Source organism: Barbus barbus, assembly GCF_936440315.1.
Source record: "Barbus barbus genome assembly, chromosome: 27".
NCBI classification, from domain to species: domain Eukaryota; kingdom Metazoa; phylum Chordata; class Actinopteri; order Cypriniformes; family Cyprinidae; genus Barbus; species Barbus barbus.
The window spans coordinates 15702040-15716193 of record NC_136755.1 but is presented as its reverse complement, the minus strand read 5'-3'; the positions used below and the strand labels follow the sequence as shown (position 1 = coordinate 15716193).

The window sequence follows — 14154 nt, the reverse complement described above, 5'->3', positions numbered from 1 at the left end:
TCTCTCCTCTCCACCTGTAGCTGGTGTGTGGTGAGTGTACTGACGCCGTTGTCCTGTGGCTGCCGTCGCATCATCCAAGTGGATGCTACACACTGGTGGTGGAGACCCCCCCCCCATGATTGTAAAGTGCTTTGGGTGTACAGCAATACACAATAAAGCGCTATATAAATGCATCATTCATTCATTCATCTCGGCTTGATTATTATAACTCTTTGTATTCTGGTATTTCTCAGTCTTCAATTTCTCATCTTCAGTTAGTTCAGAATGCAGCCGCTAGACTGCTTGCAGGGAAGCGAAAATATGAACATATTACGCCTATTTTAATGTCCCTACACTGGCTTCCTGTCAAGTATAGGATTAATTTAAAAATGTTATTATTTGTTTACAAAGACCTCAATAATCTGGCTCCTCAATACTTAACCGATTTGTTGCTTCCTTATACCCCGTCTAGAACCTTGAGATCGTGTGACCTTGGCCTACTCATAGTCTCTAGAGTTAAACTTAAAAATCGTGGTGATCGCGCCTTTGCTACTGCGGGACCGAAGCTTTGGAATAGCCTTCTTCCCTTCATCAGACGTGCCCCATTTATTAGTATTTTTAAATCCTATTTAAAGACATATTTTTTCACCCTGGCTTATAACATTCCTTAGTATGTTTCCTGGGTTTTTTACTGTACTCTGTTGATTTTATTTGTCTGCTGATGTCCTTGTTTCTCTTATTTTATTTGTGTTTTATTCTTAGTAAAGCACTTTGGTCAACCTCGGTTGTGTTTAAATGTGCTCTATAAATAAACGTTGTAGTTGTTGTTAACAAATGACAACAACAAAATTTTTCCCTAGGGTTGCATTTGCACTGCCAGTAGGAACTCTAAAGTGATGTAAGCTTATCATTTAAGTGTGGCATTCAACAACGTCAACAACTGGAGGATGGAGAAGTGCTAGGCCTTTAGCATCAGTCATTTTTCCATGTTCATGGAGTTAGTTCATGGAGTAAGTGTTTATGCGGCTTTTTAAAAATGGCATGATTTTGACCAGTCAACATACACTTATGTCACTGACTCACTAATAGTTCCTATTGTGCTGGGTTAGACCGTACTCTGAAGTAATTTAGTTCCCCTTCAAAAGAAGCTCCAATAACTAAAACTCTTCCCAGTTCCTGAAGAGCAAACATGTCAAAAAGCAAGTACTTCCACCAATAGTTACACGAACTATGTAAACGTTCCTCCGGTTCAAATTAATATGCAAAATATATATATTTATTTGCATATTTATGCTCATTTCTCTTTTGTCGTCTGGATTCAAATCAGTATTCTAGTTTCCGGTGCGATTTGCATGGTAAGTGGCTCTATCTGCATGGCTCGAACCACAGCATTTAGTGTGCATTGTTGCAGGTACACATATGCAGTCATGTCATTAGGAGACATGCCGGATGATTATCTCAGGGTCTCACATGTTGTGGGATAAAATCCTGCCGTTGTGGGGAGGGTAACTGACCACTGAAAGTGCCAACCCAATCGCCTGACTGCAATGATAATCAAGAGAAGCAGGGCCTTTTCCTAGCCGCAAGTGTGAGGCACTGTAGGGGCTCAAGTCTTGATGTTGGCTCCTAGTGAGTTAGTGCTGAGAGTCTGCAGCTGGAGCTTTTGGCCTCAGAGCAGAGGGCGTCTGACAGGGGAGGACTTCAATGTGTTTCTATTGGAAGGACGGTGTCTTATTGCTAGAGTAGGGCAGTGACATGCAACACCTCACCTGCAAAATTGACCTGTGTTATCTATATGTGTGGGCTTTGTCGTAAGTAACAGACATTTTAGGAAATTTGTGTGCAAAAAGTAGTTTGGAGAGTAATTTAAGGTCTAAAGCCACTTTTTTTTCAAACACAAGCTTAACACACAAATACAACAACTTCTGGGAAGCAGTGATATAAGAATTCTGGCAGATACTGATAAGCTGATAATTATTTTGACATCATGGCTAATGAAATCTACACTATTCTGTCTAAATAAATTCAAAATAAAACACTCAAAACTAAAATCAAACATTTGAAATGCTATAAGTGTCAGAGAATCACAGTCACCTGCACCTTCATTAGCCAGATCCCAATCACCTGAGTACTGATTCCCCGCACCTGTCACCGGCTAATGAACAGCACTATATCCACTCACCACAAGCACTCCTTCCTCGTCCGGTCTACCGTTCACTACCCGAACCTAGCCTGACTACTAACCTTGTGTTACTTACCTGCAGACCTCCAGATTCCCCCTGTTCCAAGTCTCCACCGCTCCTAGTCTCCACCGCTCCTGTTCTCCACCGCTCCTGGCTCTTCCTGGTCCTGTTCCTCCCCGCGGCAGTGCGCACCGCCGACTTCCCTTCCTGGATCCTGTTCCCGCTCCTCCACTCAGCATTCACCCGTGCACCTTTCACAATAAACCCTGTATTGACCTTACTCCTCCGTGTCTCCTAGCCTGTTCGTGACAGAAGACCGGACCAACTACAGCACCGCGTGTCATGGAGTCCCGGCCACCCTCGGCCGTCGACACGCTGGAGGAGTTGGTCAATACTCTCCGGGCTTCCCTTCTTCCGCCACCTGTCCCACCACCTGCCTCTGAGAGTCCCGTGGCCATTCCATCCAAGTACGCGGGTGATGCGGCGGGGTGTGGCGGCTTCCTGCTCCAAGTGTCCTTGTACATCGCGGCACAACCCCGTAAGTTCACCACCGAGAGATCGAAGGTGGCTTTTCTTACCTCCCTCCTGTCCGGCAAGGCGTTGCTATGGGCGCAGGCTATCTGGGACGCGCAGAGCACCATCATCAACTCCTACGAAGCGTTCACCAGCCACTTCAAGGAGGTCTTCGGAGTCGCCGCGGGACGCATCTCTGTGCAGGATCGTCTTCTTCGCCTACGCCATGGAGAGGCGTCCGTGGATGACTACACCTTGGAGTTTCGCACTCTAGCGGCCACAAGCGGCTGGAACGAAGCAGCTTTACTGAGTGCCTACCGCCTCGGCTTGAATCCCCGCCTGCGCGCCCAGATGGCCATCTACGATGACAGCGTAGGACTAGAAACCTTCATGCAACGCGCTTCTCGCATCTCTCAACGCCTCACCGCCTGCCTCGAGGATGAGTCCGCCCCCCCGTCAGCTTCACCCGCTGCAAGCTCCCCAGTACCAGAACCCATGCTCGTAGACACCGCCCGCCTCTCCCGCATGGAACGTGCGCGCCGCCTCGCGGCCAACCTATGCCTCTACTGCGCGAAACAAGGACACTTCATCCGGGAATGCCCCGTCCGACCTCCACGCCCCGCGGTGAGTACCCTTCAACTTGAGCCAGATATTTCTTCATTATCACTGATGCCAGTGCAACTCCTCACCCCAGACTCCTCTCTTACAGTCTCCGCCCTGGTCGACTCGGGCTCCTCGGGGAACTTCATTTCCCAAGCCCTACTAACCCACCTCAATCTCCCCCGGAGGCGGCAACCCCAGGAGCTCCGAGTCGAGACCATCCAGGGAAAACCGCTGGGGCGTGGTAGAGTGAGGTATCGCTCTCCTCCCGTAACACTCCGGGTCGGCTGTCTACACGAGGAGTCCATCACCTTTCTGGTACTGGAGGGGCCCACGGTGGATATCATCCTGGGACGCCCATGGCTCAATCTCCATTCTCCAGTAGTCAGATGGGATCCATGCGAAGTCACTCGCTGGAGCGAGTTTTGTTCCCAGTCCTGCCTGCAGTCAGTACAGAGGATCCCTACGAACCCCGCCCCCCTGACAGTCTGTTCCACTCTAGTAGAAAGTCCTGAGCCCCAGGTGAAGTGTACCGTCCCATCTGACTACCAGGCGTTCCAGGATGTATTCAGCAAACAGGCAGCCACTCGCCTACCACCGCACCGGCCATGGGACTGTGCCATTGACCTGCTGCCTGGGGCAAAACTTCCTAAGGGTAAGATTTACCCCCTGTCCATCCCGGAGCGCAAGGCAATGGAGGAGTACATCAAGGAGGCTCTTCAGCAAGGCTTTATCCGGCAGTCAACATCCCCCGCCGCCTCGAGCTTCTTCTTCGTGGGCAAGAAGGACGGAGGCTTGAGGCCCTGTATAGATTACCGCACACTCAACGAGCAGACAGTCAAACTCCCATACCCGCTTCCCCTGGTCCCGGCCGCCCTCGAGGAACTCCGTGGGGCCCGCATCTTCTCCAAGTTGGACCTGCGAAGCGCGTACAACCTCGTGAGGATAAGGGCGGGCGATGAGTGGAAGACGGCGTTCCACACTCCATCTGGGCACTACGAGTACCGGGTTATGCCGTACGGCCTCTCCAACTCACCGTCCGTCTTTCAAGGCTTCATGAACGAGGTGTTCCGGGAGTTCCTCCACCAATTCGTGATCGTCTACATAGACGATATCCTGATTTACTCCCGGAACCTGGCCGAACATCGCCACCACGTTGAGCAGGTCCTCCAGCGGCTCCGAGAGCACCGGCTCTACCTTAAACTGGAGAAGTGCGAGTTCCATCGCTCCACGGTGCAGTTCCTCGGCTATACCATCAGTCCCGAAGGAATCCAGATGGACCAGGGGAAAGTCCAAGCCATCCTAGACTGGCCTCTACCACAAACGGTTAAGGAACTACAGCGCTTTCTGGGCTTCGCCAACTTTTACCGACGGTTCATCTGTCAATTCAGTCGACTGTCATCACCCCTCACCTCCTTGCTCCGTGGTAAGCCCAAGTCTCTGTCCTGGAACCCCGAAGCCCACGAAGCGTTCCAACAGCTCAAGGAAGCCTTCAGCACGGCCCCTATCCTACGCCACCCGGATCCCCAGATCCCCTTCGTCGTGGAAGTCGACGCCTCTACCACGGGAGTCGGGGCCGTGCTGTCCCAACACCACGGCGAGCCTCCCCGCCTCCATCCTTGCGCTTACTTCTCGCGGAAGCTGTCCCCTGCGGAGGTAAACTACGACATTGGCAATCGAGAGCTGCTGGCCATCAAACTAGCCTTGGAGGAGTGGCGTCACTGGCTGGAGGGAGCCACCTGCCCCTTCACCGTCATCACGGACCATAAGAACCTCCAGTATCTACGAGATGCCAAACGCTTAAACCCTCGTCAAGCACGCTGGGCCCTCTTCTTCACCCGGTTTTCCTTCTCTATCACCTACCGCCCCGGAATCCGCAACACCAAGGCCGATGCTCTCTCCCGCTTGCATGCCCCAGAAACACCCACAGACCCCGAGCCCATTCTCCCTCCAGCCCTCATAGTCAGCCCCATCCAGTGGGAACTTAACGACAACATCCGTGACGCCACTCTCACCGAACCCGCCCCGCAGGGAGGCCCAGAAGGGAAAACTTATGTGCCCCGCTCCCAGCGCCTCACCCTTCTGGGCTCAGCACATGAAGTACCGGGCTCTGGACACCCAGGCAGCCAGCGAACTCTCTCACTTCTCCAAGCTCGTTACTGGTGGCCCGGTATGACCGCGGATGTCATCAGGTACGTTCGAGGCTGCTCAGTCTGTGCCATGTCTCAGTCTCCTCGCCATCTGCCCGCAGGCAAACTGGTTCCCCTGCCAATTCCCCAGAGGCCTTGGTCCCATCTCGGTGTGGACTTCGTCACCGACCTCCCAGAGTCTGAGGGCCACACCTGTGTCCTAGTTGTGGTGGACCGTTTCTCCAAGGCTTGCAAACTCATCCCCCTCAGGGGCTTGCCCACGGCATTGGAGACCGCCGAATGCCTATTCCACCATGTGTTCCGCAACTTCGGCCTACCGGAGGACATTGTGTCGGACCGTGGCCCTCAATTTGTGTCCCGGGTCTGGAGATCCTTCTTCCGCCTCTTGGGAATCACCGTCAGCCTGTCCTCGGGCTATCACCCCCAGACCAACGGCGTAAGCGTAAGATCCAGGAGCTCGGACGCTACCTCCGGTCATACTGCTCCCCCGATCAGCACAGCTGGAGCCGTTTTCTCCCATGGGCCGAGTATGCACAAAACTCCCTTCGCCAGGCCACCACCGGTCTCACCCCGTTCCAGTGCATGCTCGGCTACCAACCCCCTCTGTTCCCCTGGACGGAGGAACCAGCGGAGGTTCCAGCTGTGGACCACTGGTTCCGAGAAAGTGAGAGGGTTTGGGACTCAGCACATATCCATCTTCAGCGGGCAGTGCGGAGACATAAACGCTTTGCGGACGTCCGGAGATCCGAGACCCCCCAATACCAGCCAGGAGATCGGGTCTGGCTGTCGACCAAGGATATCCGTCTCCGCCTGCCTTGCAAAAAGCTGAGTCCCCGCTTCATAGGTCCGTTTAAGATCCAGAGGCAGGTGAACGACGTCACCTATGAGCTTCAGCTCCCCCCCAGGTATCGCATCCACCCCACCTTCCACGTCTCACTGCTCAAACCCTTCTCCCCCTCTACACCAGGAACCACGGGACCGGACGCACCCCCTCCTCCGGAGATGATCGATGGGGCTGAGGTCTACCGGGTCCGCAACATCCTGGACTCGCGGCGACGGGGCGCCCGGCTCGAGTACCTGGTGGACTGGGAGGGGTATGGCCCAGAGGAAAGATCCTGGGTGGCCAGGGACGACATCCTCGACCCCTTGCTCCTCGAAGAGTTTCACCGCAATCACCCTAGTCGTCCCGCACCCAGAGGCCGAGGCCGCCCCCGTCGCCGTGGTAGGGCGTCAGGAGCCGCCCCTGGAGGGGGGGGTAATGTCAGAGAATCACAGTCACCTGCACCTTCATTAGCCAGATCCCAATCACCTGAGTACTGATTCCCCGCACCTGTCACCGGCTAATGAACAGCACTATATCCACTCACCACAAGCACTCCTTCCTCGTCCGGTCTACCGTTCACTACCCGAACCTAGCCTGACTACTAACCTTGTGTTACTTACCTGCAGACCTCCAGATTCCCCCTGTTCCAAGTCTCCACCGCTCCTAGTCTCCACCGCTCCTGTTCTCCACCGCTCCTGGCTCTTCCTGGTCCTGTTCCTCCCCGCGGCAGTGCGCACCGCCGACTTCCCTTCCTGGATCCTGTTCCCGCTCCTCCACTCAGCATTCACCCGTGCACCTTTCACAATAAACCCTGTATTGACCTTACTCCTCCGTGTCTCCTAGCCTGTTCGTGACAATAAGTTAATTTAGGCATCACAATATTATAATGGACAGTATTTCCCAGAGATTATATGCGATCCTGGACCACAAAACCAGTCTTAAGTCGCTGGGGTATATATATGTAGCAATCATTAGGATATTAAGTAAAGATCATGTTCCATGAAGATAGTTTGTAAATTTCCAACCATAAATAAATCAAAACTTAATTTTTGATTAGTAATATGCATTGCTAAGAACTTCATTTGGTCAACTTTAAAGGCAATTTTCTCAATTAGATTTTTTTTGCACCCTCAGATTCCAGATTTTCAAATAGTTGTATCTCGGCCAAAATGTCCTATCCTAACAAATTTATAAATTGAGATTTATAAATCTCAATTTAAAAAAAACTGAGTCTTATGACTGCTTTTGTGGTCATCATGGGTCACCTATTTAAAAGTGTTATCACATTATTGTTTTTATAAAATAACTTTAAATGGTTAGTTCACTCCAAAATGAAAATTCTGTCATTAATTACTCACCCTCATGTCGTTCCCAACCCGTAAGACCTTCGTTCAACTTCGGAACACAAATTAAGATATTTTTGATGAAATCCGAGAGCTCTCTGACCCTGCATAGACAGCAACACAGCTGTAATGTTCCCAGACCCAGAAACGTTGTACGGACTTCGTTAAAACAGTCCACGTGACATCAGTGGCTGGCTCAGCTTCAGTTTTACTAAGCTAGGAGAATACTTTTTGTGCGCAAAGAAAACAAAAATAATGACTTTATTCAACGATTCTTCTCCCCCTTAATTACCGTCTTCCGCCATTTTAGAGAGTATCACAACGCATATGCACGCTTTCCCCTAAGCATAAAGACCAATATATAACCTATATCAACCAACCAATACAAAAATAAATAAAAAACTCTACTATCAGGAATTTGAGGTTATTAAGATTTGTTATGTTTTTGAAATAAGTCTCTTATTACATTCATATGATAATAAACATTTTTATTTTCTTTTTTTCAAGATTCTTTGATGAATAGAACAGTATTTATTTAAAACAGAAACCTTTTGTAAAATTATAAATGTCTTGACTCTCAATTTTGATTATAACACAATAAAAGTATTAATTTCTTTTTAAAAAAAAAGTCTTACAGACTCAAAGCTTTTGAACAATAGTGTATATGATACAGGTATATAAAATATTTATATGTCATGCATTCCCTAATGGCTATCTGGAATACTTGATTCTGATTGGTCATTGGCTACATTCTATGGTCCAGTGTCTTTATATAACTGTATATTTGCCCATTGTCTCTAGCTGCCAATCTGCACAACACTATGCTAGCTTCATATCTCTCGTACAGTCTCTTTCTTCTCAGAAAATAATATAAGAAGTACCTCATCTTCACTGAGGTGGGCTCAGACTGGGACACTGGCTCTGCAGTGTGACCGTGGCCTCCCTCCAGCCTGTCTTGGCTCAGGCCCTGTCTTTCCATCCTGCACAGTGTCAGCACGGAGGACCTATGCTCAACCCATCGAGCCATCCAAGCAAGTGTCAAAGAGTGCAAGCCATTGCAAAAAAGGGATATGTTCACATACTCATATAGATACAAACACTCACTTCTCTTTGCATTTGTTTCATTGTCACTGTACAGGAGATGAACGTCCTGTTATGCTCTGAAACGCAGCAGGCACTGCAGCTCAATGATCAGTAGACAAGTACAGTGATTCAGTGGCGGCATCTTGAGGTTGACTGTTGTACACACGGACTGATGAATGGATGGGAACCAGAGAGGTTTAGAAGGTCCTCATACTGGAGTTTAAACCACTCACAGTGTCTATAGATACTAAAAGGACAATGATACAGTACAATTCTAAATAGGTTTATAAAATAAATATAAGGTAGCCTATATAAAATCTATCAACCTTTTAGAAATATATTCCATGATCATGGTCCCGTTCAGTAGCAAAATGCCCCCTTGGCATAAATGTATATTTTTGTAAAAAATCTAATAGCATGAAAACTCTAGACATTTTTCATACTTGGTTTATAATTTTTGTCATTGTCATTAAAATAATGAAAAGTTTTCTGAACATATTTAACTTCTGTTTCTCAGAAAAAAAATGACACAGTCCTTAAGGGGGGCGTTTTCCCCCACTCTACCCTATATTATACTAAATGGATATCATATTCACTAAAACTATTAAACAAATTTTTTTGTTAATTGAAATAAAATAAAATATAAATATTAGATTAAAACATTTCACCAAATGAAAATTCAGTGTTAACTTAAAAATGTTGTCTTGACAACTAAATTTAAGCACTAATTTACTATAAAAACTAAAATTGAAATAAAGCCTAGAGATAAATAGTAATATTTAAAACAACAATAATAATACAAATCACAACATTTAAATTAAAACTGAAAGTAATTATTACAAAAAAATACTACTGCACTGAAAAAGAAAATTGGTGTAGAACAAGTTTCACTCAGAAATTGCTTGTAAATTTCACAAACAATACACAAAAACGAAGAAATGGTACAACTTTGAAATTATTTTCTACAGTATATAATACTTATTATATTAATAAATAATACTAAAATAACACTGAAGAATACCATGGTACTGCCAGTGAATATGTGCAAAACAGTCGTTTAGGGGCAGTCGTGGCCTGATGGATAGAGAGTTGGACTTGTAACCCGAAGGTTGTGGGTTCGAGTCTCAGGTCCGGCAGGGATTGTAGGTGGGGGGAGTGAATAACCAACACTCTCTCCACCCTCAATACCACGACTGAGGTGAGACCCTTGAGCAAGGCACCGAACCCCCAACTGCTCCCCGGGCGCTGCAGCGTTGGCTGCCCACTGCTCCGGGTGTATGTTCACTACTGTGTATACTTGGATGGGTTAAATGCAGAGCACACATTTCACTGCTGGTTATACTCTGTATAATTGTGTATGTGACAAATAAAACAAATTAAAATTAATTATTAAATTAACCATGGTACTGCCAGTGAATATGTGCAAAACAACATTGTTGTAGTAAATGTTCACAAAAGAACATGTTTATTTTTTTTTTATTTATTGGTTTCAAGTCGGAATAACCCATGGTAGTGCCATGGAAGGTTTTCGTCACTGATTTATGACTTGTAATTACTTTTTTAGAAATTAGGCTAAGCAAAGAGGAAGTGTTTAACCGGGCAAATAAATATAGCTCATAAGCCTCAGTGGCAGGTCAAGGAGTGTAATTCATCAGAGAGGGTCCATACAGAGGCTGCATTGGTTCATTTACAGCCTGAAAATGAAGTTCATCATTCTATTTTTATTCTGTGTTGAACTTTTTTTTTTTTTTCTCAACTGCTTAAATCAGGGCTCTACGCTTACTTTTCTTTTTAGGAGCGCTTGTGCTCCTAATTTAAAACATTTAGGAGCACAGTCAAAAATTTAGGAGCACCTTCAAATCAATAATCAAAATTTCTGATCAAAAATTAACCTTCGCATTACGGAGTGATATTTGACTCCTTAAAGTGATTTACGGGGAATGTTTTGTTACCATTTAATATGTTTCAAGTCTTGTTTTCATTTTTGAAGCTTATCTCTATGCTTTTCTTTATATGGTAGGGGCCCCTTTAAGAATCTTAAGTTTCGGTAAAGAGTCATGCCATGTGACCATTAATAGGAAGTGAGCAAGCATGACTCAGAGAGCAGTATGTTTAGTGTATCTGAAGCTATACTGAGATAGTCGCATACATCTTACGTCTGTTGTAGCATCGTGGTTTCACTGTGCTGCCCTTGATATATGTACTGTATATAACTTGACAGCCAGTAATAATTAAAATATCAAAGCATGAATCTAATATTACATGTGTACTAGGCAATGCATATATGGTGTAAATTATATTAATGCACTGCTGATTACATTATATACAGCAGGAATAAGTATTTTGTCATCTTTACTGTGATAATACTGTACATGGCGATAAAATATATATGAAAATGTGATACCGTCACATGCCTAATACAAACAAACCTTACCTATCCAGTGAGCTGGAGCCTCTTAGTCTGGACAGAAACAGGAAGCTCAGGTGTAATTCTGCAAATGACATAAGACAACAGAATTACAGAACTCACATGCTAATAAAAATACTAAAAATACTGCTCAAACTAGTTATATACAAACAAACTTTACCTATTCAGTGAACTGGAGCCTCTTAGTCTGGACAGAAACAGGAAGCTCAGGTGTAATTCTGCAAATGACAAAAGAATTACATAACTAATTGATTAAAAATACTGCTCAACAAACTTACAATAAACAAACGTTATCAAATCCACCTAAAATTTAGCTAATGAATAAAAACAGGGGGATTTCATGAGTTAACTCACTTCACTTAAGAAGAAAGGCTTTTGGAGAGAGGAGGCACCTGCCTCTCACCACGTATGCAGAAATGGGAGAATAATGATTTAGATCCTCTGGCTGGACAAGACAATGCCTTTCTGGGTTGTTCTTGGAGAGTTCATAACATCTAAGATGTTCTATGCACCAGGCTGTGTAAGGCTCAATGATGAAATAAGGCTTGTTCTCAACAATCAGTACACTGATTATTTTACCAAAGTCAGGTAGAGTCCACTTGTGCTCCCAGCTGATAGAAACATCCCTCGGGTGTACTTTGTTCCATGAATTGTAGCATTTGTAGCAAGAGAGAAAGTCGTCACACTACTGAATTGACTCTTGATGGTACTTTTTACAGAGGAATCCAAACAGTCAAGTGTCACCACTGAAATTTTCTCCGCTTCAACTGCTGGCTTGAACAAAGCGGGTGTGTCCAACATAAGCTGATGCCTGCAGGCTAAAGTGTGTAGAATGTTTTTGAAGTTATTTACATCCTGTACAACCTTCTTGAAAAAACTATGCTTGGCTTCAAACCTTATGGTCCAGATGTCAAGCAGAGGTCCGAAACAGCGAATGAGATATGGGTAATGTTCTATAAAATGGTGCTTAGGTCTCAGTTTAAACTCTGGAAAAACCTGCTGCTGAAGTTGTCTGTGCTCGTGAATTTTGGCCTCAAGGTAGCAAAGTTTTTCCTCAGTAAGATGATGCAAGAACTTCAACAATGTCTTTTAACTCTAAAATAACACCCCATACGCAGTCATTCTCAGGGATTTTATCTCCGATTAGTAAAGGCAACAGTCTCAAGAGAGTCCAATTCTCATGTCCATTCCCTCCAATTGTACCATTAACAGTAAAGGTCTTTGGGATTTTCTGTGGCCTATTTGTACTGTCAGAAAATCTGTAGCGAAAGTTCTGGATGGCAGTATTCAGTTGATCAAATGTAAAGTATTTCCTGCCAATCAGCGTCTTTAAACATAAACCAAGTTCCACAGGTACAATTCCTTCCAATAAATCATGCAAAAAATCAGGAGGAAAGCCAGTAACAAAGTGGAGCTCAGTTCATTTAAGACACATTCCCTCTTTACTCCATCAATTGCTGAAGTTTCTTGCTCTTTTAAAGTCTTGATTGCATCATTGTAGGACAGTTTGGTTCTAATCGGAAATGTACCCGATCTTACTGAAACTGTCTGAATTTCGTTGCGCCCAGCAAGGCAGAATCTGCAAAATCTTTCCACATTAAATGACTCTTGAAAGCCAGCAAAAGAATGTACTCCTAAATTGTCTGATGAAACATAAAGAACTGTACCTTTAACGCACGTATCCAAACGACTAATGTAAAATCCCTTGTTTTCAAGCACATTAAGGTCTTTAAGAAGTGGTTCAATTTCTTCTTTGTATTCAAAAGTCTTCAAATCATTGCTTTTGCAAAGGATAGCAAGGTATATGCTTGATAAAACTGATCTATATTTTACAGGCAAATCTGCCAATACCCAGTATATTGCAGTAACCTTGTGTTTTTTTCGTGAGGTTTCCAAAGGATTACAAATTTCAAATCCATCTATATATAACCCCAGAGAAATGCACAACTCTTCACCAGACAGAAGTGGATTATTTTTTAATAGATTGATATACACTATACTCAGATGGCAATTAGAATTTTGTCTAAGACATCACCTCTGTTTAACAAGGCAGGCAATACCTTAGAAATTGGTACATACACAAAGGTTTTCTTTTGTTCCTTTGACCTCATGATTCTCATTTGCTCTGACATGCACTGTGAGCTGTAAGGTCTTATATAGACAGGTGTGTGGCTTTCCTAATCAAGTCCAGTTTGTATAATCAAACACAACTGGACTCAAATGAAGGTGTAGAAACATCTCAAGGATGATCCGAAGAAATGGACAGCACCTGAGTTAAATATATGAGTGTCACAGCAAAGGGTCTGAATACTTAGGACCATGTGATATTTAAGTTTTTCTTTTTTTAATAAATCTGCACAAATGTCAACAATTCTGTGTTTTTCTGTCAATATGGGGTGCTGTGTGTACATTAATGAGGAAAAAAAATTCACTTAAAAGATTTTAGCAAATGGCTGCAATATAACAAAGAGTGAAACATTTAAGGGGGTTTGAATACTTTCCGTACCCACTGTATACGTTAATATATATACATATATTAAGAGAGATGTCCAGAGCATAATTTGCCATGGCTACTTGCATATCCTGAAAGTTGTCACTGTTTTTGGAACTGAATATTTAAGTTATCTGTTAACTTATCTGTAAACTTACAGAGGTATGTCACATAACCTGCTTTCTGGAATACCTGTTTTTGTCACATCACATATCTTAAATTCTTAAAAAAAACAAAAGCACTATTATAAAATAAAACATTGTCATGCAAGCCCAGACTGTTTAGTTTAGTGATAAAAACTGATAAAAAATATGAAATATGAAAAATTATTGCACAACCACCAGTTAGGTTATGATATGCCCTATTAAACAAAAGAATAATAAAAAGTAGTATGGCACACTTGTGTCTTGTGTGTCCACCGTGAACATCCATAGGTTGATTGAATTAACTCCCATGCATGGCTTTGGAACCAGCATGCCTAGAGTAAGAAAATTTGTGGTTAATAAACCAAGAGTTCAGACTATATGTGACAGTAAGTTAACTTTGCTTTCTGTAACACAC

At 44.6% G+C, this 14154-nt stretch overlaps 1 long non-coding RNA gene across 1 annotated transcript; it reads right to left on the bottom strand.

The window, feature by feature from the left end:
• Positions 1-10425: 10425 nt before the first annotated feature.
• Positions 10426-12097, bottom strand: LOC306847091. Its single transcript, XR_013782131.1, has 3 exons — positions 11457-12097; positions 11263-11320; positions 10426-11166 (listed from the first exon to the last, which is right to left on the bottom strand). It is a non-coding gene; the product is annotated as an uncharacterized lncRNA (long non-coding RNA).
• Positions 12098-14154: the final 2057 nt, after the last annotated feature.